Source organism: Schistocerca nitens, chromosome 4, assembly GCF_023898315.1.
Source record: "Schistocerca nitens isolate TAMUIC-IGC-003100 chromosome 4, iqSchNite1.1, whole genome shotgun sequence".
Classification (NCBI taxonomy): domain Eukaryota; kingdom Metazoa; phylum Arthropoda; class Insecta; order Orthoptera; family Acrididae; genus Schistocerca; species Schistocerca nitens.
This window is the reverse complement of record NC_064617.1, coordinates 729,124,449-729,151,916: the sequence shown is the minus strand read 5'-3', so window position 1 is coordinate 729,151,916 and position 27,468 is coordinate 729,124,449. Positions and strand designations below refer to the sequence as shown.

The 27,468-nt window shown below is 43.5% G+C and overlaps 1 protein-coding gene across 1 annotated transcript in view; it reads left to right on the top strand.

Annotated features, from left to right (window-relative positions):
- LOC126252907 (probable phospholipid-transporting ATPase IA) overlaps window positions 1-27,468 on the top strand; it is a 631,593-nt gene that overhangs the window by 113,466 nt on the left and 490,659 nt on the right. The gene's annotated exons all lie outside the window — the stretch shown is intronic.

Genomic DNA, 27,468 nt, shown 5'->3' with positions numbered 1-27,468 from the left:
TATGGGCTCTGTCCACCCTTCTCGTTTATGACGGCCTGAAGTTTCTGGCGGCACTTTCATTGAGGTTTTTGATTATCTGTGGAGAAATGGCAGCCATTCTTCCTGAAGAGCGAAACCAGAGACAGTAGTGATGTTGGGCTCTGGCGTCTGGAGCAAAGTCGTCGTTCTGACTCATCCCAAAGGTGTTGCATTGGGTTCAGGTCGGGACTCTGTGTAAGCCAGTCTATTTAAGAAATGTTATTCACAATCTTTTACTGCTTTATGACAGGGTGCATTGTCATGACGATATAAACAGTCATCGTCTTTGAACTGTTCCTCTGTTGTTCGCAGTACATAATGCTGTGAAATGTATTCATACATTTCGCATTTAGCGTTTTCTTAAGTGCAATAAGGGGACCACACCCCAAATACGAAAAACACTCCCTACAGTAACACCACCCGATCTGTACTTCACTTTTTGCACTACACGTGATGGTAGATAACGTTCTCCAGACATACGCCAAACCCTAACCCTTCCATGGGTTGTCAAGCGGTATAGAGTGATTCACCACTCTTTCCATTCATCCACTGACCAGTGGTATCGCTCTTTACACTCCCTCAAGCATCATTCAGAACTGAGTACAGAAATGTGTGATTATGACCAGATGATCGACCATCGTACACTGTTCTCTTTAAGTCCCTACGCACAGTAACTGATGGACGATGCTGTCTGGAGCCAAGTCGATGTTGTCTTAACTCATCCCAAAGGCATTCCATTGGGTTAAGGTAGGGACTGGGTAGGCCAGTCCATTTCAGGAGTGTTATTGTCCACAACTATTGCTGATTAATTACAGGGCGTTTCGTCAAGCTGATACAAAAATCATAGTCTTCTAACTGGTCCTCTACCGTACGCAGCAAGTCGGTGACTCCTTCCTCCGATATCATGCGATTTTTTACAGTCTCCACAATGCCTGATGGTCCCTGTCTATCTGTACATAAAAGGTCTCGGTTTACGGATGGTTATTCCTTAGCGTATACATTTCGCAGTCAAATCATGAGTCGTCGACTTGGGCAGCTTTGAAAGGACTGAAATGTCGCTGATGGTCTTGTTACTCAGTTGCATCCCATGATTGGTCCGCATCGAACTCACTGAGCTCTCCTGGCCATCCCGCTGTACTACATCTACATCTACATCCATACTCCGCAAGCCACCTGACGGTGTATGGCGGAGGGTACCTTGAGTACCTCTATCGGTTCTCCCTTCTATTCCAGTCTCGTATTGTTCGTGGAAAGAAAGATTGTCGGTATGCCTCTGTGTGGGCTCTAATCTCTCTATTTTATGCTCACGGTCTCTTCGCGAGATATGCGTAGGAGGGAGCAATATACTGCTTGACTCTTCGGTGAAGGTATGTTCTCGAAACTTCAACAAAAGCCCGTACCGAGCTACCGAGCGTCTCTCTTGCAGAGTCTTCCACTGGAGTTTATCTATTATCTCCGTAATGCTTTCGCAATTACTAAATGATCCAGTAACGAAGCGTGCTGGTCTCCGTTGGATCTTCTCTATCTCTTCTACCAACCCTATCTGGTACGGATACCACACCGGTGAGCAGTATTCAAGCAGTGGACTAACAAGTGTACTGTAACCTACTTCCTTTGTTTTCGGACTGCATTTCCTTAGTATTCTTCCAATCAGTCTCAGTCTGGCATCTGCTTTCAAAATGGTTCAAATGGCTCTGAGCACTGAGGTCATCAGTCGCCTATAACTTAGAACTACTTAAACCTAACTAACCTAAGGACATCACACATATCCATGCCCGAGGCAGGATTCGAACCTGCGACCGTAGCGGTCCCGCGGTTCCAGGCTGTAGCGCCTAGAAACGCTTGGCCAATTCCGGCCGGCGGCATCTGCTTTACCGACGATTAATTTTATATGGTCATTTCATTTTAAATCACTCTTAAAGCCTACTCCCAGATAATTTATGGAATTAACTGCTTCCAGTTGCTGACCTGCTATATTGTAGCTAAATTATAAAGGATCTTTCTTTTTATGTATTCGCAGCACATTACACTTGTCTACATTGAGATTCAGTTGCCATTCCCTGCACCATGCGTCAATTCGTTGCAGATCCTCCTGCATTGCAGTACAATTTTCCATTGTTTCAACCTCTCGGTGTACTACAGCATCATCCGCAAAAAGCCTCAGTGAACTTCGATGTTATCCACAAGGTCATTTATATATATTGTGAATAGCAACGGTTTCTTCGACACTCCCCTACGGCACACCTGAAATCACTCTTACTTCGGATGACTTCTCTCCATTGAGAATGACACAAATGTTAGGTGGAATTCATGTCGGGCTGTCTCAGAGGCCAAATCATTCGCTCGAATTGTCCAGAATGTTCTTCAAACCAATCGCGAACAACTGTGGGCCGGTGACACGGTATTTTGTCATCCATAAAAATTCCATCGTGCTGTTATCAAAGACACTTGTGGCAATCGTCTGCTGCCATAGCCCATTAACGCCAAATTCGCCGCAGTGCCCAAATGGATGCATTCGTCATACTCCCACGTTGATTTATGTGTTTATTTTACGCAGTGTTGCTTGTCTGCTAGCACTGACAACTCTACACAAACTTCTCTGCTCTCGGTCGTTAAGTGAAGGCCGTCTGCCACTGTACTCTCCGTGTGAGAGGTAATGCCTGAAATTTGGTGTTCTCCACACACTCTTGACACTAAGGATCTAGGAGTATTGAATTCCCTAACGATTTCCGGTATGGAATGTCCCATGTGTCTAGATCCAGCTGCAATTCCGCCTTAAAAGTATTAATTCCCGTCATCACATGAACCACCCGAGCACAAATGACAGCTCTGCCAACGCACTGCCCGTTTATACCTTTTGTACGCGATACTACCGCCATCTACACTACTGGCCAGTAAAATTGATACACGAAGAAGAAATGCATATGATAAACGGGTATTCATTGGACAAGTATGTTATACTAGAACTGACATGTGATTACATTTTTACTCAATTTGGGTGCATAGATCCTGATAAATCAGTACCCAGAACAACCACCTCTGGCCGTAATAACGGCCTTGATACGCCTGGGCATTGAGTCAAACAGAGCTTGGATGGCGTGTACAGGTACAGCTGCCCATGCAGCTTCAACGCGATACCACAGTTCATCAAGAGTAGTGACTGGCGCATTGTTACGAGCCAGTTGCTCGGCCACCATTGACCAGACGTTTTCAGTTGGTGAGAGATCTGGAGAATGTGCTGGTCAGGGCAGCAGTCGAACATTTTCTGTGTCCAGAAAGGCCCGTACAGGACCTGCATTATCCTGCTGAAATGTAGGGTTTCGCAGGTATCGAATGAAGGGTAGAACCACGGGTCGTAATACACCTGTAATGTAACGTCCACTGTTCAATGTCCGTCAATGCGAACAAGAGGTGACCGAGAGGTGTAACCAATGTCACCCTATACCATCACGCCGGGTGATACGCCAGTATGGCGATAACGAATACACGCTTCCAATGTGCGTTAACCGCGATGTCGCCAAACGCGGATGCGACCATCATGATGCTGTAAACAAAACCTGGATTCATCCGAAAAAAATGACGTTTTGCCAATCGTGCACCCAGGTTCGTCGTTGAGTACACCATCGCAGGCGCTCCTCTCTGTGATGCATCGTCAAGGGTAACCGCAGCCATGGTCTCCGAGCTGATAGTCCATGCTGCTACAAACGTCGTAAAAACTGTTCGTGCAGATGGTTGTTGTCTTGCAAACGTCCCCATATGTTGACTCAGGGATCGAGACGTGTCTGCACGATCCGTTACAGTCATGCGGATAAGGTGCCTGTCATCTCGACTGCTAGTGATACGAGGCCGTTGGGATCCAGCACGGCGTTCCGTATTGCCCTCCTGAACCCACCGATTCCATATTCTGCTAACAGTCATTGGATCTCGACCAACGCGAGAAGCAATGTCGCGATACGATAAACTGCAATCGCGATAGGCTACAATCCGACCTTTATCAAAGTCGGAAACGTGATGGTACGCATTTCTCCTCCTTACACGAGGCATTACAACAACGTTTTACCAGGCAACTGTGTATGAGAAATCGGTTGGAAGCTTTCCTCATGTCAGCACGTTGTAGGTGTCGCCACCGGCGCCAACCTTGTGTGAATGCTCTGAAAAGCTAATCATTTGCATGTCATAGCATCTTCTTCCTGTCGGTTAAATTTCGCGTCTGTAGCACGTCATCTTCGTGGTGTAGCAGTTTTAGTGGCCAGTAGTGTATATATGTGCATATAGCTGTCCAATGACTTTTGTCACCTCAGTATGAAAGCGCGATTTATTGCAATACTGTGATAAGAGAGCCTCATAGTCTCTAACTAACTTAAAGCAATTGAGTGACGAAAGCACTTTGTCTGCAGAGCTGGAAATAGTCGCAGTTGTGCGTGTTATAAGTGTCGATGGCATTAACCTTGCCACTTCTTTTTACGTCGCTCACCACAGGCGAGTCGTTCAGTCGGTGGTCCTCATGATTTCTTTAAGGCGGCGCAATGTGGGTCGACGAGGGAGCAGGCGTGCTGATTGGCCGCCCCGTCTCCTGCCGAACGTTCCGGAGGAGCACAAGCAGAGCGCAGCCTCCTCAAATATTGATGCCGCCGTCGACAATAGTAGTTCCCTGAAACCGTCCACCGGAGAAAAGCACTTCGTCCTCGCTCTTTCCCTCTCGCTCGCCAATGGCACACACTGGAAAATGCCTAACAGGCAACTTAGCTTCAGAAAAAGAACACGTAGTATCGTAAAGGCGTCGTTGGTACAAAATTAGTTTACGATCAGTTGACAAGTTTCCTATCTAAATGTATGTGTGTGCATTTACAGAGTGTTAAGGCTGTAAGTGCAGATATTGTGATCATTGGTACCTTAATAAGTACCCATTTCAATGTGTTAGTTGTTTTTCTCCGCGTGTAACAGTCTTCCCACAAACAAGTCACATAATTTACTCCCTGATGTTTTCTGCACGGTTCTAACTGCGCCACAAAGTGGACTACGACTGCCAGTATACAGTAACCCTTTTGCATCCACGTGTCCAAACTTCAACACCTAATCTGCTTCAAAAATGGTTCAAATGGCTCTGAGCACTATGGGACTTAACATCTGAGGTCATCAGTCCCCTAGACTTAGAACTACTGTAAACCTAACTAACCTAAGGACATCACACACATCCATGCCCGAGGCAGGATTCGAACCTGCGACCGTAGCAGCAGCGCGGTTCCGGACTGAAGCGCCTAGAACCGCTCGGGCACAGTGGCCGGTGAAGTGTGGACACACCCCATATTAATGTCCACTAATAGGTATCCGATTTGTTTGATCAGATAGGCGTAAATGCCCTATGGTGGAAACTGTGTCCCCAAACGTAATAAATCAAAGAGAACGATACTAACTGCATAGTTTTGCGTGGAAACGGCAGAGATTGTTTTTACCCATAGTTACTTGACCCTCGATTGTCTACGTCAGTAGTTTCCAACCCTGACAGCACAACACAATAGAAACAACGTAGTGGTTACCACGCTCTTCTGTAACCTACTCTGTACTATTATTTTTATTGACAATCGTGAGAGCACTGGCAACCAGAAATCTTCAAATTTTGGCCAGTTCAGAATTATGGAATCCAACAACCTATTGATTTACAAACAGAAGACCTAAGTATAGCGCACATGTTTTAATTTGATCGATTTTAAATGAGGGTGCCGCTAGGTAGAGGAGTTATGCAGGAGAAGCAGGTTTTCTAACAAGACTGTACCTCAATGTGGATAGTTACCCTACTTTTGTGAGGAGATGTAGTTAGCACTCGCGACGCACTGAAAATTGCTTTTCCATTCTGTAAAGAAAAATGTTAGAAAAAAGCAATACCAAATGTCATATTGACTGAATTGTCCGTGGCTTAATAATATACCTAAAAAACACATTCCGTCTACAGGCCACAAGTGGCCCATCGGGACCATCCGACCGCCGTGTCATCCGCAGAGGAGGATGCAGAGAGGAGGGGCGTGGGGTCAGGACACTGCTCTCCCGGCCGTTATGTTGGTATTCTTGACCGAAGCCGCTACTATTCGGTCGAGTAGCTCCTCAGTTGGCATCACGAGGCTGAGTGCACCCCGAAAAATGGCAACAGCGCATGACGGCCTGGATGGTCACCCATCCAAGTGCCGACCACGCCCGACAGCACTTAACATCGGTGATCTCACGGGAACCGGTGTACCCACTGCGGCAAAGCCGTTGCCTTTAATAATATACCTACAAACAACAAATATCATGTATCATTCGACATTTTAAAAGTGAAAGTGTTGAAAGAAAATTTTCTCATTTTGGAGTAGTTTTAGTTGTTAATGTTGATTATGGGAGCGGGCTAGTGACTACTATCTCGTTGCAGTCAGGGTAATCGTCTTAGAAAAGTTGGAAAGCACTGTTCAATCTACACTCAGGTGACAAAAGTCATGCGATGGTGATATGCACGGCTACAGATGGCAGTAGTATCGGGTGCACAAGGCACAGAGGGGCAGTTAGGGAATCCGAGATCCACGGTATCAAGAATGCTCCGAGAATGCGAAATGTCAAGCATTACCTCTCACCACGGACAACGCAGTGGCCAACGGCCTTCACTTAGCGACTGTGAGCAGCTGCGTTTGTGTAGAGTTGTCAGTCCTAACAGACGAGCAACATTGCGTGAAGTAACCGCAGAAATCAAGAGTGCGGCGCAGACCCCACGAAGCCATGGACCCAAGTTGTCAACAAGGCACTGTGCAAGCTGGTGGTGGCTCCATAATGGCGTGGGATGTGTTTACGTGCAATGGAATGGGTCCTCTCGTCCAACTGAGCCAACTGAGAATTATGTTCGGCTACTGGAGACCATTTGCAGTCATTCGTGGACTTCGTGATCTCAAACAACGATGAAATTGTTATGGACGGCAATGCGCCATGTCACCGGGCCACAACTGTTCTCGATTGGTTTGAAGAACTTTCTAGACAGTTCGAGCGAATGATTTGACCGCCCAGACCGACCGACATGAATACCATCGAACATTCATGGTACATAATCTAGGGGTCAGTTCGTGCACAAAATCCTGCACTGGCAACACCTTCGCAATGAAGGACTGCTGTCGAGGCTGCAAGGTTCAGTATTTCTGCAGGGGATTTCCAATGAATTGTTGAGTCCATGCCTCTGAGTTTCTGCACTAAGGCGGGCAAAAGGAGGTCCGACACGATATTGGGAGGTGTTTCATGATCTTTGTCGTCTCACAAGGGGAGGCCGCCAATTGTGAAATTCAGATTCGATTCATACTGCGCATAATAAAAGCTCATGGCCAGAGGTGTAATGTGGCAAAGCACCAAGATGCACTTCTCAGCCGTTGTCGAGAAAATCGACAGTCAATAGAAACCGTTGCGGTGAAATACTCTCTACGAGGTATAACTTCCTATAGCGTCGTGGCGCAGCGGTAAGTGCTTGGGTTCGTAAGTCAAAGGTCGCCGGATCGAATTTCGCGCCAGGCAATTTTTTTTAGTATTTGTGTTTTTTGTAATTCATATATATATATATATATATATATATATATATATATATATATATATATATATATATATATATATATATCATGGGGTCTCTAATTCGAACGTTTGACTTACACTATACGTATTCGTTTCGGAATATCGTTTCTACGTCTTCCGTTAACTGCACGTGTAAACATTATGAAGACAATTAGTAACATTTGTGAAATACAACTTTGTTTGCAGAAAACATAATCATGTTCGAAGTCGCCAGTTTTTCCACGACAAACGACTTTCACCAACTTATTATATGCATAATTGTTGCAACTGATTGCCGGGAATTTTATATATATATATATATATATATATATATATATATATATATATATATATATAAAAGTTGCATGGCGCGAGATTCGATCCGGCGACCTTCAGATTACGAACCCGAGCGCTTACCGCTGCGCCACGACGCTGTAGGAAGTTACAAATCGTAGAGAGTATTTCACCTCAACGGTTTCTTTTAACAGTAGATTTTCTCAAGAACGGTTGAGAAGTGCATCTTGGTGCTTTGCCACATTACACCTCTGGTTATGAGCTTTTATTATGCGCAATATGAATCGAATCTGAATTTTACAATTGGCGGCCTCCCCTTGTCAGTGCCGAATGTCTTTTGTGGACGTTCGAGCCGCCCTGCTCGGTCTCTCCTTTTCAGTTGGCGTTGGCTCTGTGCGCCTCAGATTTCGTCATAATTTCGGAAACGTGCCCCATAACGAGTCTCGTAACCTGTTATATTCGACCAGAGCTACCGTGAAAGGGCAATCACGATGAAAGCTCATCGGGCGCTCTTGGCGTTGAAGGTGGTAGTTAATTATCTGCGTCCGAACTGCGAGCATTTTCCCGATGAGTAGGCAGCGCCCGTGTGAAGCGAAGCGTGCGGCTGCGAGGCTCGTCGCTCGCTCTGACTGCGGCTGTCGACCAGGACAAACCAGAGCAGACGGCGTGGGAATTGATTTCAAAGGAGCAGCGCCCCGGCCGTGTCTGTGGTGGCTATTCGTGGAGGGCGGCCCATCAAAGTTGCAGGCAGTAATCGCTTCAGGGAAGCGCTCTTCATAAGGGTAGCGCACGAGGCCGCCAGTAACGTGACGGCGTGTCGCCCACGAAGCGCGAGCGACGTTATGCCCCGCGTGGCGTGGCGTGGGAAGTTAAAACTGCTCCCCAACCCCTCGAAGCGACTCGGTGCACTCTGGGCATCGTCTGCCACAAGCAGGTGCCGTTCAATCGCCCTGCGACGAATATTGTTGTCTGTAAGAATTGCACACACACACACACACACACATATAAATACATACACTTACAGACACACACAAAAAGACAATCCTTATGTATGCTCGCAACTAACTCCCTCAATATACAAACAATCGAGACTTCCTCACGCAAAACTATGCCGTCTGCATTCTTCTCCTTAATTTGCAAAGCTGGGGGATGCAGTTTCTACCATAGGGCATTTAATTCTGTGGTCAGCTTTGGGTGAATTACGTGTCTGACATCTATTTGGCAGCTTTTAGTGTATAATTATGTTTACTTTTACGGAATATTTCGTCTGTACATCAGGAAACATACACAAGATTGGAGGGGCTTGCCTGTAATGCTCCTAACTATCTCAACGGGGGAATGATCCGGTGACGTTGGTCGCCAAAGTAGGGTCTGGCAAGCACGAAGACAAGCGGTAAAAATTCTCACCGTGTATGGGCGGCCGTTATCTTGCTGAAAAGTAAATCCAGGATGGCTTGCCATGAAGGGCAACAAAACGGGGCGTAGAATATCGAAGAGGTTGGCACAGAAGAGGAATGCGCATCAAACCAGTCAGAAGACTGATGACTCAAAAAAAAAATTAAAAAAAAGAATATCGTCGATGTACCGCTGTGCTGGAAGGGTGTCGCGGATGACAACCAAAGGGATCCTTCTATGAAAAACTGGGACGCCAGAACATCACTCCTGTTTGTCTGTCAGGTTAGCATCCAACCACTGTGTGGGGCATCTCCAGACACGTCTTCCGCCTCAACTCTGATTCGAGTAAAATTGTCTTCAGTTTATAGTCCCGCTTGGAACTGAGCACCGACGACCAGCAAAGACGTGTTTGCTGACGTCTGGGACAGTGGTGGAATACCACCCTAACTGTCGATCAAATACGGTCCGACAACCAGGAATGATGCCATTTCTTTTCATAGCAGGACCACTTTCGTTGTTATCCGCGGTACCTTTACGATACGGTGGTACGTCGACGATATCCTACGCGCTGTTTATTTGCCCTTCATGGTAAGCCATCCTGGGCTTACATTTCAGCAAGATAATGTCCACCCCAGGCACGGCGAGAGTTTCTACTACTTGTCTTCGTACTTTCCAAACCCTGCCTTGGCCAGCAACGTCGCCGGACCTCTCCCCAATTCAGACCATTTGGAGCATCGTGGGCAGAGGGACCTCCATCCAGCTCGGGATTTTGACGGCCTAACGCGCCAATTGGACAGAATTTGGCACGATATCTCTCAGGAAGACATTCAGCAATTCTTTTCAACCAATGGCAAGCCGAATAAGAGACTGCATAAGGGCCAGAGGTGAACTAACGCGTTATTGACTTGCTCAATTTTTGAAGCTCTTTCTCTTGAATAAATCATTCAATTTTTCTAAAATTGTAATCATTTGTTGGTACATACGTGCACGTCACATCTACCAAGTTCAGTCCCATTCGGACAATTCCTTCGTGGTGATTCGTATTCTTTATCTTAGAGTCTGTTATAAGAATATATGTGTGTTTCACGTCTCCTCCTAACCCACTGGAACTTATAGTCTGGAAAGAATCACTGTGGGAGTGTGAGCACCTACCCATCAAAGGGGTGGGAGGTGGGGCGGAAAAACCATTGTAGCCAACCACGCGCAAATATCAACACTTTATTCATCCAGTATTTAGAACGAGAGCACTTAGTGACCTGCAACGAACTTTATAAATAATTTCAAGCCTTTAAGAAACTTTTTCTCGCTAACACTCCCACAAAATGGTGAAAGGAGAAAATTTTATCGTTTACTACATTTTAACTGTACAGCCAGTAAAACTGCCGCATCATGCCATGACATTTTAATTTATTACATCTTTATTACTAACTCTATTCACAACACATTTCAGAGACAGTATTTAAATATACCACTGAATGACCTGCAAAATCATATCATTGTACGACACATAGTTCATAGGAAATGACGTCATAAAAATCTAACTGCATGAAACGAAATTGTAGATCGAAATGAGTTACAAATACAGGTGAAATATATATACAATTATGTGTAACACATGTTAAATATTCGTGAAATTTATGTGACATGTGCGTACTCTAGCAAAGACTTTCCTAAAGTCCTGGATCGATTTCAACCAAACTCGGTACACATACTTCCAGCTGTCTGGAAAGAAATACTGTGGGAGTAAGCACCACCTGCCTACTATTGGGATAGGGATGATAACTTGGAGAGAAAATCGAATTTTCTCATTTGAGAAATGAGAAGGACGATCTGTTTTACTTCGCTGATAACCTCGCAGTTGAGCGATCTTGGCTATGGAAAGTCTTTTACTAAGTAAAATAGAAAGTTTTTTACCAAGTAAAACAGGAACTTACGGGCGCTCAACTGCGACGTTATCATAGAAGTAAAACAGATCGCTCCTTACATTTCTCTCTTTGTTTTCAGTAAGTGGTTTCGACAGACTTTACTGTCTTCTTCTGATCTTCAAAAATTTTCTTTGCAAAACGTGTGCATTATTATCTGGAACCTTATGCCAAGTTTTCATATTAGTGGATAAAATGAAGCACATTGTGCAAAGTTTTGGCAGAAATAAAACGTTTGCAACCAAAAAGCACCTTGTGCACATGGCCACGTCTGTACATGTAGCGAGAGAAAAGGTAAGGATGTGGAGATGGACAGATAGAGGTAAAGAGGAGATAGATAGGAGGGTGGAGAAGATGGGCAGAGAAATTAGAAGGACGAGATGGACAGAGAAAGGAAAAGGGTGAAATTTATGGAGTGACTGGCGAGGGCCAGACGGACAGAGAGGGACAGGGAAGAGGAAGTGGACAAAGAGATGTGGGATGAGGAGACTGGCAAAGAGAAGAGACTGGCAAGAGAGGGAGAAGGAGACAGAGAAGGGGAGGAGGAAGAGGAGATCGACTGACAAGTACTATTTACATTTGACCTGTCATAAAATTATTCATAAAATGCTCACTGTGGTTCCTGAGCGTAGCATCATTATACTGACACTCATTTTTTAAAAGAATATACTTTTAAATATACCATCTGACTCCAACTACACAATGCAAAAAATAAATTGCAAATATCTACCGAAGCAACAGAGAAAACGCGCCTGACGCCTCCTAGGAGAGACACACTGTATATGTGATCGTGGCCAACGCCGTGAATTACGTAACCATGACGACCTTCTTCTTTAGGTAAGATGATATCTTTATACCACCTACCAAATAGGCCCTATATTATAGTTCATCTATATATTCGTCACGATTTATTATATTTTTCAGTATGTTCGTGAAAGCTACAGCAAATCAGCTCCACAGCTTATGACGATGTGCAATGCCTGATGGCTGATACACACTGAATTAAGTGATAATTTTTATTGATATGTATTATATAATATAAGTTAAAATATTAAATGTATTTTGCTATTTTTCACTTCTTATACGCAATTCTCTCTATTTTAGATCTGAAGATGGCTCACCAATCAGCTGCAACTAGCTATCAATAACGGAATTTTTGCAATCTTGACTTAGGATTTTTATCCACATAGTTTAACATAACGGATCTCCTGTGTCCCAATGAACAATGTCAAATAACAACTAATGTATCCTCCAGTTTTAGTTTGTATGGCCGGATTTTGTGTCCATGAGTCTTACTATAGTGACGCGGTGAACAGATAAGAAAAGAATATTGGGGTTTTACATCACATCGATCACGAGATAAATAGCGACAGAGCAGAAAATCGAATTTGATACGGATCGGGATAAAACCGAGCGTGCCCTTTCCTAAGAAAAGCTGTAAGCAATTTAGGGAATTCATGGAAAACCTAAGTATAGACTGCGGATAGGGATTTTCATCCGACCCTCGGATGCGAGTCAATTATCTTACCTACTGTGCAAAAAAATGGTTCAAATGGCTCTGAGCACTATGGGACTCAACTGCTGAGGTCATAAGTCCCCTAGAACTTAGAACTACTTAAACCTAACGAACCTAAGGACATCACACACATCCATGCCCGAGGCAGGATTCGAACCTGCGACCGTAGCGGTCGCGCGGTTCCAGACTGTAGCGCCAGAACCGCTCGGCCACCAGCGGCCGGCAACTACTGTGCAACCTCACTTTAAGTTCTGGATGAACAGTGAAGTTTCCACGAGTCATATAGTTTTAATTATCACTTCGAAAATTCAAGCTACCTCCATGAAACGTAGGGTTAGTGTACATATTCACCGTTCAGTGAGACACGTTTTTCCTAAACCACAGTGGACCATTTCGCTCAAAAACAGACAGAACAGGAAAAGGTGAACGAATCGACTTCAGTTCCGCGAAATACTAAGTAGGTTGCACTGGCGCGTACTTGCCCAGCACTGTGGTATGGTTCTAGTGTCAATTCGGTATTATACGTGCTGTGACAGTTACGGTAAACAGCGAATCGGACAACGACACATTTTTCAGATACTGTTTATGTGGCCTGTTTAATACATGACAGCTATCGTGCCTTGTTGTCAGGGTGAAATAGATGGGTGGCACTCCAGGAGGTATGTTTATGACATTTTTAACCGGTATAAATACGTATATCGAATTAAAACTAAATTACTGCCGTCATTATCCGAAATCGTTTGCTACAAAATTTCCTCGCCGTGGCTCCACTTTTGTAAATGGCTCACCTACTACCTTAGTAGTACGGTTAACGACTTCAAATGTATTTGCATGCACGTATTTGCACTTTTTAGTGGACGGTCATTTTTCTACCGTGCGGCAGTGCCACACGGTAAAAATGGGTTTCTCATTATTGCATTAACTGCACAAAAAATGTCATTAAGGTTTCTGTAGAAATCTTGGGGAGCTGTTCGAAATTGTGATCATAATTTTTTTTCTAAATTGATAAATAGTTTTTTTACGAGATTAAGAGTTCCCCGAGTAATATTGTTTTTTTTTCGTGAAATGTCGCAGGAGTATTCAAATTTTGTACAGAGAACTCTAGAACTGAAACATATCTATCAAGAACTCTGAAAAAAATGTATATTTGTTTCAACTTCACCGGATCCACGACATTCTGTAATAATACCCGATGCCGACATCAGTCCACATAGCTCTGATGCTTGGATATGCCATAGTCAAACCAGCTCCGTTGCCGATTGGCCGGCTATCTGAAGACGTGCACGGACCAAGGATACCCGATGTTGCCGACATTTTACACGCAAATATTCCCCTGAGAAAACTATGAACGCCAAATTCCATCCGCTTATGGCTTCGGATCATTTCATCCCGAGAGTCCACAAAGTGACAATTGGAGAACATAGATGCCACTTGAAGTAAAATATTTGCTTTTCGACCATCTCCCTGTGGATAATGCGACACCGACTCTTCTGAAAGCATTATGACACAAGAGACAAATGTGACAATGATGTATATTGATAAATGTAAAATATCGAATGAAACATTTCAATGCGGCTATTTTGACTTCTAATTCGTTATCAGTAATCTCGCAATACTTTATACCCGAAGTTTTACTCCAGTAGCAAAATTTATAATTTTTGATCCACCAAGCTGGATCCGACACTTTGAATTTTCTAATTCCAACACTGGATTCCTAATCAGCGATCCACTTCAATCCAAACAGAACAGGGTGCTGTAGGATTTTGTATCCAATTTTCTACGTCCAGGTTTGCAAGCGGTAGTAATGCGGAGGTGCAGAAATGAAATCGTCGATAAAGTTAACATCAAAATTGGAGTTCCACGAAGCAGACAATGTGAAAAAAATTCTGCAAACTGGGGACTAAAATTATTTTTGGCAAAATATGTAAGAGGACATACGAAGCAGACTACCACAAACAAAGAGGGGATTCCTCGTTTAAAGAAGTTTTCTTGTATGAAGCGTAGACTGTGTCCCCTTACAAAATCACATCATCGACATTTTAGAAATTGATGTGTCGTGCGATAGCTTCTTCATCTGAGGGAAGGGAAAGAAGTCATTGGGTGGCATGTCAGGAGAATACGGAGGATGGACAATAGTTGATAGTCCAAACAAGCGGTCAGTATGTGGGCTGTGTCCCATGCAGAATGAGGTGGAGCGTTGTCGTGGAGCAAAAACAGTCTCTTATACGGTTTCCCATGACTCTTCGGCTTTAGAGCCTCCCATAACCTCGTCAGTGGTACAATACAGAGACGATTTACCATCTACGAGAATAATCTGTTAGCACCACACCATGGCCAATGGCAGACCGTGAATCCACATGTTTGCAGTGCTTGCTTTGATGCTTCATCGGTATCATGGTGATACATCCATCACTCGATGGTGATCAAGCGGCTAAAAGAGCCATCTACATTGTCCCATCACATTAACAGGACAACCTGTCAAAAACTTGAATAACCACCTTTAGCAGCAAAAACCTTGCAGGAAGAGAGGTTCCGAAAGGTAGAGACAGAAATGTGCAGCCACGCCGATTCCAGTGCCACGGTCATATGTGTTAGCACTCTCGGTTGAGAGTTCATGGAGCGAAAAGCACACAGGTTATCGATTGGATTTAAATCCGGGGAGTTTGGTGGCCAGGGGAGTATGCTAAACTCACCTTGGTGCTCTTCGGAATACGCTGTGAGCTGTGTGACACGTTCCATTGTGCTTGTGGTACATACCATTGTCCCGATGAAAAACAAACTGCATGTAATGATGGAAATGGTCCCCAAGGATAGATGCATACTTGTGTTGAACCACTATGTCTTCCAGAATAACGAGTTCACCTAGGGAGTGCTATGGATACATTCTCCCTCCAGGTTGAAGGGCTTTTGCTTTCAGACGTTTCACGCCATACACACCAACAGCCATCTGTCGTATGAAACACCCAACGTGGTTCATCTGAGAAGGTCACCTGTCGTCACTCAGTGGACATCCAGTTGCACCTGCAGCGGACGTCCATACACAACAACTTTCTCCAAACGGTCATTGAGGAGACATTGTTGGTAGCCTCTTGGTTCATCTGGGTGGTCAGTTGCTCAACAATTGCACATCGATCCCCCGTACACATCTCCGCAGCCATTATTCACCCGTCATATGTGGCCCGTGGTGCATAGCAGCTACCTCGACGTTAGTTTTGAATAGCGTTATACTTTAAACATGGTGGCACGCAAACGGTTTAAGAACTTAGCCGCCTCGGAAATGCTTCCATCCTTGGCCCGAAAGCCAATGATGACGCCCTTTTGAATGCCAGATAAATCGCTTCATTTCCGTATTACGACAACTGCTCTGTTCTCTGCTCTCCTCTCCCCCCCCCCCCCCCCCACACGCGCGCTCTTTATATACCCTCCATTGCTTGTGCTGCCACCTATCGCCTGTGAGTAGTTATTGCATGCTGATGTAGAACATAGGGGAGGGGGTGGAGGGTCACATTACTGTGACTGGGCAGCGTAGAGCGGCCTGACGCAAAATTTACGCTGCTGCCCGGTTCAGCGAGATTTTTGAATGCATGTGAGAAGTCTCAGAATCTGACCAGGAGGAGACCTTTGTCAGGTTCAAAATATAGTGCAAAATGTTGAAAACTTTTCCGTGAGTGATTTTTAGTTTTTTCCCTGCTATCACCTTTATTGTGACACGTCTGTCTTCGAGCACCGGTGCCTCCTTTTCCCTTGCGATTTCCCTATCTTCACAGAGACCATGTCCGCCACTCCGTTCTTCATCATCGTTTCACCACACTGGAACCGTGGGCGTCACCTTGTAACCAACCCATATGAAGCTGTATTGTTGTTGTGCACTTCCAACAGTGCAAAGTGCGACGTTGTTCCCTTCAAATGCAGAAAACGAATTACCGAACGATATTCTATTTTATCAGAGGGTTGCGTCAATCTTCATTTCACTAGCGGCGTCCTGTGACACTGTGGCATAAGAATTTCAGTGTGGACGAGGTCTACAGACATATACTTGCAAACAAACAAAAAACTAATTACTTCATTTTACTTTATAGAGGTGATAACTAACACTTCCTGTAATATAACCGAAGAACAAAGAGAGATACCAGTGAAAAAGTAAGAGAGAGTAAAAGCAACTGATGTTATTCTACATCTATACGTACGTCTGTACTCCGCTTGTCACCTTGCGGTGTGTGGCGGTGTATACTTTGTGTACCAGTGTGCTAGAGTAACTTCCCCGTTTTCCTGTTCCAGTAGCGAATGGTTCGCGGGAATAACGATTTCCAGTAAACCTCCGTGTAGGTTCGAATCCCTTTAATTTTGACTTTATGATATTTCGCTATATATTCATAGGAGAAAGCAATATATTTGTTGACTGTTCTATGAACATATGCTCCCGAAATTTTAATAGGAAAGCATACCATTATGCAGAACGCCTCTACGTCTACATTTGTATCCACATACATTCTCCGCAAACCACCGTACGGTGCGTGATTCAAATGGTTCAAATGGCTCTGAGCACTATGGGACTTAACTTCTGAGGTCATCAGTCCCCTAGAACTTAGAACTACTTAAACCTAACTAACCTAAGGACATCACACACATCCGTGCCCGAGGCAGAATTTTAACCTGCGACCGTAGCAGTCGCGCGGTTCCGGACGGAAGCGCCTAGAACCACTCGGCCACCGCGGCCGGCCTATTGAGTTCCGGAAGCATCTGCATAACACAGTCTGCCTCTGAATTGCTTCGATGTCTTCCTTTAATATCGACGTGGTACGGATCCCGAACACTCGAGCACCACACAAGAACAGGTCGCACTAGCTTCCTTTTTCCCAAAATTCTCCGAATAAACGGAAGTTGACCACTCGCCTTCCCAACGACAATCCTCACATGCTCATTCCATCTCTCCTGTCTTGAAGCGTCTGTCAGTTGAGTTGGTTGAACATCTCCGTGACGCTGTCGTGCTTACTAAATGAAAATCTAGCGAAACGCCCTGCCGGTACGGATCCCATATTGACGAGCAATATTCAGGTGTTGGTGAAGCCGAGGTTTTTTAAAACTGCAATTAGTTTTATGTGGTCGTCCCACTTTAAATCGCTCCGTTCGCACACTCTTGGATATTTTGTGGAAATATCTACTTCCAGTGATTGTTCTGCAATTGTGCAATCATACAAGAAAAGTTCTTTCTGTCTATTTATGCTCATTAGATCACATTTTATTATTCTGAGGGTCAGCTGCCACGCTTGGCAGCAAGCATGAATCCTCTGCAGGTCTGCCTCCGTTTCCCTACAGCTTTCTAGCGATGTGACTTCTCAGTATAAAACGGCATCATACATAAAAAGCGTCATCGAACTTCCTACGTTGTCTACTGTGTCATTTACCTATATTGTGAAAAGTAATGGAGCTGTAACACTCCCGTGTGGTACGCCCTAAATTACTTTCACGTCTGAAGAGCTCTCTCCGTTGAGAAAAACACGCTGCATTCTGTTTACTAGATGCCCTTCAGTTCAGTCACACATTTGGTCTGATGTAGCAAAAAATGTTCAAATGTGTGTGAAATCTTATGGGACTTAACTGCTAAGGTCATCAGTCCCTAAGCTTACACACTACTTAACCTAAATTATCCTAAGGACAAACACACACACCCACGCCCGAGGGAGGACTCGAACCTCCCCCGGGACCAGCCGCACAGTCCATGACTGCAGCGCCTTAGACCGTTCGGATAATCCCGCGCGGCAGACAGGGTGTGAAAGGCGAAATACGTCAGACGTAAATATAAATAGCAATAATCAGTTGCACGTGTAAGGTTTCGTTCATCCTGCAACGAGGACGAATTAAGGAACTATTATTGGCTATGGTTTGCTACTTCATAACAATTCTTAGATCACTCGTCATAGCTTTTTTTCTGTATCCCCCTGATTCACCCACATTCAGCTTGATGTCTGCAAAAAGCGCTGAGCTCCGTTACTGCCGTTAATTTTAAAATGTTTAGAAAACTATTTTATCTTTTTTCCCGTCCGTGTCGTCAGAGAGAGATTGAGGACGAGGTGGCGCGTGCCAAGTGATGACGTAGTACCTTAGGCGCTGCTGGGAACAGCAGATGGTCGCAGGCCGCGAATGAGGCGTCGTCAGAGGTAAACGTGCAAGCAAACACCGCGAGCGTAAAACTAGCCGCTGTCTCGTAACGGGGCGCCGCTCAGAGAAAACAAACTGTTGCGGCGGCGAAAGCAAGCGCGGGGCCAGCGCCAGCCGAGCGCGGCGGCCGGCTTCGGCAACTGACCTGCCGCGCCGTGGCGTGTCTCGCTTCCATTCTGCAGCTTACGAGATTTATCGCGGACTGCTGACTGCAGAGCGTCTCCGAGATATATATATTGTTGACCTACGGACGGATGTACTACCTACTCCCGGTGTAATTCACGCTGTAACCGGTCCCCCTTTTCTTCCAGACGCAGGTACCGTTCTGAAAGTAATCGACCGTCAACAGACCCGCTGTTAACCGAGAGCCTTGGCCCACGCACCTAAACTATCTTTTTAACTTGTGGACTCTGTCCTTCTTGTGGACGTAGTACAGCGGCTCATTATATCAATAATGACAACGGAACACCACAGTCGTATTGTCAAAGTACTTGTTACTCAGACGACTAGTTTTAACGCTACATTTGTGTCATCTCCTGGTCCTACTATTAGCAAAATAAGTATTTCCAGTCATTGGCTGATGTATGATACGACCCAAACAATAACTGTGTGCCGTGGACCGCTGTTTTTCAGGAGTATACATACACTGCTGAAAGGTATTTATCACGCTAGTAGTAGGACCAGAAGATGACTCAAATGTAGCGTTGAAACTAGTCGTCTGAGTAATAAGTACTTTGACAATACGACTGTGGTGTTCCATTTCCATTACATAAACTGTCTTTGTACAGGTTCTTAGTGGAAGTTAAGTTTCAGGTTTTAACGTCATGCCGACGATAACGTCTTGTGGACGGACCTTGCAAGGTTACTTTTCGCTTGAGATCATGGTATCGGTCTTTTCACATCGATTTGACTTGCGTGGTTGTTTTTGTGATGGTTCTGAAGTGATAATGTTTGAGTGCTGAATGATCGTCAGAAACTTATGGGGGACCGGGTAGTATCGGACATATAAGCTTTCTCGAAATTATAATATTTTGGAACATTGCATTGGTACATTCTTCACAGTAAGCCGTACTATGATACGTTACTTAATAGAAATATAAAACTCAGTGTCATAAGAATATATGTTTGGTGATTTTTTATACTTTTTCCACCTGTTTGCATTTTGTTCGTTGAAATATTTCGAAGGTTCTGTCGTACATGAAATTGTAACGTGTAAAAAGTCTTTTTGTTAAATGTTTTATTTAGACCATAAATGATGATAAACATTAAACTAAAGTAAGTACAAGTTACACATCTTATTAAGGGCGGTCAAAATGTCCCCGTTCGAAGGCCACACCAACCCCTTGCCTACAAGTCGGTGTTTATACAGAGTGTACATCTACATCTACATTTATATTCCGCAAGCCACCCAACGGTGTGTGGCGGAGGGCACTTTACGTGCCACTGTCATTACCTCCCTTTCCTGTTCCAGTCACGTATGGTTCGCGGGAAGAACGACTGCCGGAAAGCCTCCGTGCGCGCTCGAATCTCTCTAATTTTACATTCGTGATCTCCTCGGGAGGTATAAGTAGGGGGAAGCAATATATTCGATACCTCATCCAGAAACCTGGACAGCAAGCTACACCGCGATGCAGAGCGCCTCTCTTGCAGAGTCTGACACTTGAGTTTGCTAAACATCTCCGTAACGCTATCACGCTTACCAGATAACCCTGTGACGAAACGCGCCGCTCTTCTTTGGATGTTCTCTATCTCCTCTGTCAACGCGACCTGGTACGGATCCCACACTGACGAGCAATACTCAAGTATAGGTCGAACCAGTGTTTTGTAAGCCACCTCCTTTGTTGATGGACTACATTTTCTAAGGACTCTCCCAATGAATCTCAACCTGGCACCCGCCTTACCAACAATTAATTTTATATGATCATTCCACTTCCAATCGTTCCGTACGCATACTCCCAGATATTTTACAGAAGTAACTGCTACCATTGTTTGTTCCGCTATTATATAATCATACAATAAAGGATCCTTTTTTCTATGTATTCACAATACATTACATTTGTCTATGTTAAGGGTCAGTTGCCACTCCCTGCACCAAGTGCCTATCCGCTGCAGATCTTCCTGCATTTCGCTGCAATTTTCTAATGCTGCAGCTTCTCTGTATACTACAGCATCATCCGCGAAAAGCCGCATGGAACTTCCGACACTATCTACTAGGTCATTTACATATATTGTGAAAAGCTATGGTCCCATAACACTCCCCCGTGGAACGCCAGAGGTTACTTTAACGTCTGTAGACGTCTCTCCATTGAGAACAACATGCTGTGTTCTGTTTGCTAAAAACTCTTCAATCCAGCCACACAGCTGGTATGATATTCCGTAGGCTCTTACTTCGTTTATCAGGCGACAATGCGGAACTGTATCGAACACCTTCCGGAAGTCGAGGAAAATGGCATCTACCTGGGAGCCTGTATTTAATATTTTCTGGGTCTCATGATCAAATAATGCGAGTTGGGTCTCATAAGTGCAGATATTTCTACTGATGACTGAGGACGGTGTACTGAACAACATTACATCAATACTTACTTCGTTTTCAGACTAATAATTTCAGCTATTACAACAGTAAGCCATTAATGATTATTTTCCCCTGAGCAATAGATCAAGTGTTGAAGTGTAGACGCGTTGATCCAAAACAGATAGTCTATACCGACGGACATAGTCCACTAAGTGCTGCAACTACGACAATGCAGAAAACATAAGATCGTTAAGTCTGTGACATGTTTGTGGGAAGACTGCTTGACGCGGGTAAAAAAAAAAAAACAACAACTAACACATTGAAGTGCGTACATATTAAGGTTCCACATAGAAAAGTAGCTACAGCTATACGTGAAGAATGGAAAAACTGGTAGAAGTCGACCTCTGGGAAGATCAGTTTGGATTCCGGCAAAATGTACGTACGCTCCAGATAATACTGACCCTACGACTTCTCTCAGAAGATAGGTTAAGGAAAGGCAAACGTACGTTTATAGTATTTGTAGACTTAGAGAAAGCTTTCGAAAATATTGACTGAAATACTCTCTTAGAAATTTTGAAGGTAGCAGGAATAAAATACAGGAAGCGAAAGTCATAAATAACAGAAACCTGATGGCATTTAAAAGAGTAAAGGGGCATGAAATGGAAGCAGTGGTTGAGAAGGGAGTGAGACAGAGTTGTAGCCTATCCCCGATATTATTCAATCTGTACATCAAGCAGGCAATAAAGGAAACCAAAGAATAATTGTGAGTAGTGTAATCTTACCCAACCACACATCACTATCACAATTTTGAAAGTTTTGAGACGAGTAGGATGTACGAAAGAAGAACTTTTTACTTATCTTGATTTCTCTTATTGTCGTTGGCTCTAATTCTTGTGTGTCTAGGGTACATTCTTGCAGCTGAAATTTTGATTTAACGGGTTCCTGCATGTGAAATAACTGTTGAAGATTTGCCTGATGCCATGAATTTCTTTTATTTTTATCCCATTCTTTTAAATCACACCGACTGTACAATTTTAACATCTATCACACCAAAAATTACACTGTTGTTGACAAGTTTAGAAAAACGTCTACTTCTATCTGAGGCATGCCCATCACTACTTACATTCTGCGGTACTAACAATTTTCCAAAGGCTTTACAAAGCAAAAGAGTCCACAATACAAAAAATGAATCATCGCTAAAAAAATACCATTATTTTGTAAATCAATTTAGAAACAAATTTAATAATTAGCCTTAGATTGTGCTATTAATAAAATGAATTTTAAGGATGCCACAAATTTTTCAACTTCAATTATTTTTAAAAGAAGAGTAATTTTAACTGTACATACAAAGCACTAACAAATTAATTTCTTTTTACGTATTTTAACCCGAAACATAACACATCGCATACAAAAACATATGAAATTCTTTTATTTTAACAGCTGAGATAATTTTCATCTGTACAAGAATAAAAAAAATACAATTTTGCGAAATGAAAGCAGCTGTCAGAAGGACAATGAGAGATTCTTTTAACGAAGTTGAAAACAATATTTTATCTGCAGATTCTAAAAATAACCCCAAAAATTTTGGTCGTACGTAAAATCTATGAACGCTACAAATAATTCAATACCTTCTCTTGCTGACAGTACGGGTAACGTAACTGATGATGATAAACAGAAGGCCGAAATTCTAAACCTAGCTTTCAAAAACTCGTTTACGGTAGAGGACTGCAGCACCATTCCCCCTTTCGATTATCGAACAACATGGTGTTTAGTGTATCTGGGATTGTAAAACAGTTAAGATCCTGAGACGCCAGGAAGGCATCTGGCCCAGACGATATCCCCGTAAGATTTTATCTTGACTATGCTACAGATATAGCACCATTCTTATCTATCATCTATCAGAGATCATTGGAACAGCGGAAAGTTCCACGGGACTGGAAGAAGGCCCAAGTCATAGAAATCTATAAAAAAGGTAGAAAATCGGATGCGCATAATTACCGTCCAATTTCACTGACATCGATTTGTTCTAGAATCATGGAACATATTTTGTGTTCAGACATAATGACATTTCTAGACGCTGAGAAGCTCGTCTGCAGAAACCAGCACGGTTTTAGGAAACAGCGGTCATGCGAGACACAGCTGGCCTTTTTGTGCATGATATACAACAGGTTCTAGATACCGGCTCCCAGGTTGATGCCATATTTCTTGACTTTCGAAAGGCGTTCGACTCAGTTCCGCACTGTCGCTTGCTCCAAAAAGTGCTCGCTTACGGTCTATCCGGTGACATATGCGGTTGGATAGAAAGTTTTCTAACAGACAGGGAGCAGTATGTCGTCCTGAAGGGGGTAACTTCAACAGAAACAAGCGTAACTTCAGGTGTGCCCCAGGGCAGCGCAATAGATCCGCTGCTTTTTACGATTTACGTAAACGATCTGGTTGATGGTACTGACAGCGGCATTAGACTGTTTGCCGATGGTGCTGTAGTCTACAGGAAAGTAGTATCACCCGAAAGTTGTGAACAAATCAATGAGGATTTGCAGAAAATAAATGTGTGGTTTATTGACTGTCTGTTATCTCTCAATATTAGTAAGTGTAACCTACTGCGTATAACAAGGCGAAAATCCCCATTAATGTGCTAGTACAAAATAAATGCCCAGTCTTTGGAAGCGGTAACATCCGTCAAGTATCTGTGTGTGACTATTCGAAATGATCTCAAATGGAATGATCAGATTACACAAGTAACGGGTAAGGCGAACTCTAGATTGCGGTTTATTAGTAGAATCCTGAAACAATGCAGTCCTTCAACAAAGGAAATAGCTTAAAATACGTTAGTTCGTCCAGTCTTAGAGTATTGTTCGTCTGTATGGGACCCTTACCAGTTGGGTCTGATTCAAGAGACTGAGAAGGTCCAAAGAAGAGCAGCCAGATTCGTGACTGGTACATTTAGCCATCGCGAGAGCGTTACAAATATCATAGAATGTTTGAAGTGGGACATATTTGCAGATAGATGGCGTGCTAAACGGAAGGGGCTGCTCACTAAATTCCGAAATCCGATCTTCACCGAGGATGTAGAGCATATATTATTACCACCAACTTTCAAATCGCGCAATGATCACCATTCAAAGATAAGGGAAATTAGAGCTCGTACTGAGGCTTTCAGACAGTCGTTTTTCCCTCGCGCGATCCGCGAGTGGAACAGAGGGGGGGAAATATGACTTTGGCGCGAATTGTGCCCTCCGCCACACACCGCTTGGTGGCTAGCGGAGTATATATGTAGATGCAGATGTAGAAATATCCTTGACTGATCGATCATACGTCTGCTGTGCAAAAGTGATTCAAAGTGTGCTCTAGAAGTAATTAGAACAATTTCTGAAAATGTCTCTGTTTCAAGTGGAATAAGTGCTCACTTACGTTCACAGTTCCCAAATAACTCCGTCCCACGATTCATATTCTCTATATCTAATTACATTTTTATGTTTTATTAACACATGTTCTACGCTTTGGCCGTTTCTTAGTATTTATTTTTGAGTTAAAGAGTTTCCTGATATCTCTTTGATTTATGGAAACCGATATATATTTCTATTACGGTTGCCAACATTCTAGAAGATATTCTTTTAGTAGCATCCTGCTGTCATTGTTCCAAAAATATAGCCGGCCGGTGTGGCCGAGCGGTTCTAGGCGCTTCAATCTGGAACCGCGCGACCGCTACGGTCGCAGGTTCGAATCCTGCCTCGGGCATGGATGTGTGTGATGTCCTTAGGTTTAAGTAGTTCTAAGTCTAGGGGATTGATGAGATCAGATGTTAAGTCCCATAGTGCTCAGAGCCATTTTTTTTGTTCCAGAAATAACGTGGCATTAACCGAAACAAACGATTCACCGGACATTATGAGGCACTGGTCGTTCTCGGATTTATAAGATATTGCGTTTCTGACGCTGTGGGTGTTCTTATTTAAGTGCAGCATTTGTTAGATTATGTTTAATTATATTTGAATGTTTATGTTAGCTTATATATACGATTCGTTCCATACATCCATAAAGAGGAGACGCTCAAGGACATAGAACATGTCATAAAACAAGAATACATAGTACATATGTATAAAAAAAAGAGATATACTTACTCGCCTTCCACTGAAGATTTGCAGAAGTCCGATTTTACGGAACAGTTACGTTACTTGATATCTGCCTGATTTGTAAAAAAGGAAGTTCCGGTACTGTGACCTTGCGGGGGAGGGGTGCTTTTTAAAATTTAGACGCCTAAAGCGTTATTTTAAAGCTTTTTTGTCAGAGGTTCCGGTATGGTGTACCGTAGCGTACGGTCACAAATTAGGCACTGCTTGCTACAATTAATAATATACACGCAACAGTTCATTTTACTGTGAAATTCGTCAATCGAGAAGCCACTAACAAATTCCTTAGTCTCCTCTTAAATTGAACTTCATTAGTTATTAAACTTTCAATGGCTGCAGGCGAGTCACTGAAAATATGGTTCTGAATGATGAAAACATTCCTGGAACAAAATAAAGTACTTAGATCTTTATAAAGTTTTCTTTTAATATTTCTAGTATCTATTCCGGTAACTGAGCTGTTGGTTTGCTAAATAGATATATAATATAAGACTAATATCATTAAGGAATGGATTCATTGTACAGGCGTCTGCACGACGCTCTTCAGTTCACACCACAATCAGTTCATAGAACACATTTTTGGTTCAAAAATGGCTCTGAGCACTATGGGACTTAACTTCTGAGGTCATCAGTCCCCTAGAACTTAGAACTACTTAAACCTAACTAATCTAAGGACATCACATACATCCATGCCCGAGGCAGGATTCGAACCTGCGACCGTAGCGGTCGCGCGGTTCCAGACTGTAGCGCCTAGAACCGCTCGGCCACTTCGGCCGGCCACATTTTTGGACTTAAACAACTTAAGCTTGATGAGTTACCCCAAAAAACGATGCTATCCACTCTGTTACGAAATATAGGTTGGTGTGTTTACAGAAGCAAACAATTAATGCAAATCAAAAAAACACTGCTGCAGGATCTTAGCTTCTAGTGGTAAAATAGTATTTAAGGAAGTCCATACACTTCTTCTTCAATGCTCTCAAAAATATGAAATTCGTGAAGTTAATAGTTTTGAGCCCTTCTGTAAATCTGCATGAGGTGGGCAAGCGTTCCATCATTCAGGAAACGTTGACGCCCCTGTCACGTGCGGATTACTGCAGTGAAGTACGGCAGGAAACACTGCTTTATCACGGCAACCGACGCACGGCTGGCTCCAGATAAGGTGCCTGACGTCCGATAACGCGCCACGGCCGGTGAGATTGTTTTGATTGTCGAGACGAGCTCGCGAACTGGAAATCAGTCCATAGTCGAGTTACTGAAATCAGACATTCGACCAAGATAGCGTGTAACACACATACATGCTTTATTAAATCAAAACGACCGTGTGACCGTAAGCCTTTTAGTTCGTAAATAAGGACCGTGGTTCTGAAGCACGAGCGAAACAAGTTTGGGGAAATACACACCTCCGATCCGACTCAACTCTTGAGTTCTGCAAATCACTATCAGTCGGAAACGGTAGACAAGCTCACTATTCACCAAAAATTAAAAAAGGACAGAATAATGATTATGACATAATACGGTTCCCAATCCACTATGGACGTGTTCACGGCATAACTAACTAGTTATTCCAACAGAGGTTCTCCTAATTTTTAATTATGCACGTGTTTACTGTTACGTGAATACCTCGCGCGTGCAAAGCGAAAACTTCGTCGCCTGACTCAAAATTAAATTGTTTTGATTTAAAGAACAACATTGCCTCCATCTGGGAATTTTCGCAGAGGTTATCCATTTCCGGTGTTTGCTTTATATCCAAGTGAATTCTCCCGAAAACCATGGTCGGAGAGAGCGGATTGAGGCTATTTTGAATTTGTTTTTTGAGTAGCATATCCCAACCACAGACATTAAGCTCTGGCTTATGCTTGTGTGTATTTCCACATGTGTGTGTATTTTAGGAGACTACAGTCGATGACTTGCTGGAAATGTACTCAATTTTTTGACTTTGTGTTTCATTACCTGTTCATGGAGACAGAGCAGACT